Source organism: Nematolebias whitei, chromosome 2, assembly GCF_014905685.2.
Source record: "Nematolebias whitei isolate Nwh7 chromosome 2, NemWhi1, whole genome shotgun sequence".
Classification (NCBI taxonomy): domain Eukaryota; kingdom Metazoa; phylum Chordata; class Actinopteri; order Cyprinodontiformes; family Rivulidae; genus Nematolebias; species Nematolebias whitei.
In genome coordinates, this window is record NC_056499.1 from 54,584,540 (window position 1) to 54,587,827 (window position 3,288).

The following is a 3,288-nucleotide window of genomic DNA, read 5'->3' on the forward strand; positions in this document are numbered from 1 at the left end:
TATCGTCACCTGTGTCATGTCCTGGTTGTGTGTATATAAAGTCTGTCCGTCAGTTCTGTCATTGTCGGTTCGTCGTTGGGTATTGCCTGTCCTGTCCTGCCTGTCTGATCCTGTTTTTGAGTCCTTGTTGTAAGTTTTGCTGCCATGTCAGCCTTTTGATTTATTATTATTATTATTATTAAAAGTATTTTATTTTTTAAGTCTGCCTCCTGAGTCCTGCCTGCGCAACTGGGTTCTTCTGTCCTGATCTGCCTTGAAAACCCTGACAGTTGTGAACTGTGTCACAGAGTAAACACAATAAAAGCATGCATTATCTACAACATTGTTTATTAAAATTACACAATACTATTAATGTATTACAGAAAATATACATACGGTAGGTACATTTTGTCATAACGCGGGGAACCCAGATTTGTACGAGACCAGAAAGGGCAAAATACGGTTTAGAAAAAGATAACAGTGTTTATTATATACAGTGCTATTTACAGGTGGTCCTCTCTTTGGAAGATCCTGGGGTAAAGAGTTGGTTCAGTGAAGGTCCACTTGTAGGATTGTACAAAGCGAATGAATGCTTGTATCTCTCTTACAGATGGAAGCGCCGGTGCTGAACACGGATAGGCAGGTGAACTGGCGTGTGGCAGGAAGGTGAGGCACAGGGAGCAGGAACCAGAGACAATGGGGTTTCCAGAACAGGACAGGACTCGAGGAAGCAGGATGACTGTGGGCACAAGAACAAAGGTAAGTAATACTTGTTTATTACAACGATTTACTGGCCAAAAGCATATATACCAAAATGGGTACAATGCTCTAGCGACAAGTCACACTGGACTGCAGCTTTAAATAGTAGAGGAGCCTCTTAGGTGGATGGACGACAGCTGGTGGTAATCAGCGGCCATCTTGAAAGAGGAGCTGCAGGCAGTGGGACTTTTACAGTACCCCCCTACCCCTCAAGAGTCGCCCCCAGGCGACCTGAGGCGCTTCTCAGGGTGAGCGCTGAAGAACGCTGTAGTGAACCTGGTCTGACCCTTATCTGACCCTGATGACCTCAAATCTACCAGATGGACAGAGACTGTTATTTTCATTGATCTGAATAAGTCTGAGCCATCTGATGACTTTCTTTCTTGAATTAATCAAGCAGAAAAGACAATTCTTTATAATCATTACTGTCTTACAAATGTTTGATAATCAAATTGTGTTAGTTTCACTCAATGCTTACAGGTTGAAAAGAACTACTCATTTTTATTTTACATAAACAGTAAGTAATGATTTTTATTCCTCATTCAAAGAAGAAATCACCTGAATATGCATTTCTTGATTTTCTGTCTGAAATGAGCCAAGTCGTAAGTATGTGAAAGTTGAAGCTTCGGTCAACTAAATGTTTACTGAAAAAGGGATGTCATGTTTTACTATTTGGAAAGATACTACAGAGTGAGGCTCCAAAAAGTCTGCTTTTCTGCAATAATCTCTCTGTCAGTTGTTAAACAAAATTCATTCCCTGACCTCGACTTTTGATAATACCTTACGTCAAAAACCACACCTCTTTCTGGTACATCCACGAATCAGAAAGCTCTAAATTGAACCGGAAGTCGACCCATTTAAAATGTGGCAACTCCCCAGTTCAAGTGAGTTCTCAAGCAGTTCTCAGGTAGTTCTGAAGTAGTTCTCAAGGAGTTCTGAAGAGAATTCAGTAGAATTCATGGGTAATTCATGAAGAATGGTGAAGTGAATGGAAGAGAATTCGAGAATTCAGGAGAGTCAGAGACGTTTGGAATTATAACTTCTGTTTGAACGACCCACGCACGACTATCTAAGGATTTCAGCAGCTCTCAACGGAGACGCTGAAAGGTCTGGAGGATTCCCTATCGAGCTGATCTATCATCACCAGGTAACGGTCTCTTCTTCGACTAAAGTGTACCGGAGGCGAGCTGAAATTTGATGAAGCGTGCACGTTCTGGTCAAACAGATTAATTCCCTCACATAGTTCTCTGTAAGATAAATCTCCATTTCATCTTAAACTCTTCTCTCTCTCTCACAAAACCAGTACAGATATTTTAGAAATATCTGAAGCAAAGTCCTCGTTCACCGCCGAGTGATCGATGCTCATTTTCTGTGAAACTGTCTGTTATTATTTTCATATTTTGCCAAATTAATGTAAATGTTTGATGTTAAACTTTGATTCTGAAAATAAATGACCACATTCATTTTGATGGGTCAAAGATAATAACGTCTCTCGTTCGCATTTCTGTTAAAATTCAATGCACGACATTACAGTCAGAAAGATGAGGAACTCGTGAATATAGTATGCATATAAACGGGGATATATTGTCATACTACAACTAGTGACACGTACCCACGTGACTCACAACAACGCCATGATGAGGCTTGGGTCTAAGATAAAAGACCGAGGGATCCATGATCTTTCTTCAGGTCCATAACCCTCCCAGTCCACTAGGTATTGGAAACCTCGCCCTCAGCGTCGCACGTCCAGGATGGTCTTGACACTGAAGGCCGGGTGGTTGTCAATTAACCGGGAGGGTGGAGGGAGTTTGGCTGGAGGGCACAAGGGATTCACTGATACAGGTTTAATCTGGGAGACGTAGAAGGTTGGATGGATCTTCATCGAGCTGGTGAGTTGAAGACGTACGGCAGAGGGATTTTTGCTTTTAATGATGGGAAATGGACCGATGAACTGGGGTGCCAACTTCCTGGGTGTGTCCTTGAGGTGGATGTCCCTGGTGGAAAGTCACACCCTTTGACCCACCTGGTAAGATGGAGCTGAGGCACAGTGACGATCAGCAAATCTCTTATTTTGGGCTGCAGTCCGTGTAAGTGCTCCCTTAGCTTGTTGCCAGACTCGTCGACATCGGCGAAAATGGTGTTGAACCGATGGAACAGAAACGTCGGTCTCTTGACTGGGGAGCAAGGGAGGGAGATAGCCAAGGGAGGCCTCGAAAGGGGACATACCTGTGGCTGATGACTTATGGGTGTTGTGGGCATACTCCACCCACACCAGGTGCTGGCTCCAGGCCGAGGAGTTTCTCTCGACGATGCAACGAAGAGTGGTCTCCAGTTCCTGATTGTAGAGCTCAGCCTGGCCATTAGATTGCGGATGGTACCCTGATGTGAGACTTGAGGATGCCCCTAAAGTTTTGCAGAAGGCTCGCCAGACCTGGGAAACAAATTGTGGACCACAGTCCGAGAGCACATCAGAGGGTATACCATGTATTCTGAAGATGTGCTGAATCAACAATTGGGTGGTCTCAAATCCAGATGGCAGCTTAGACAGGG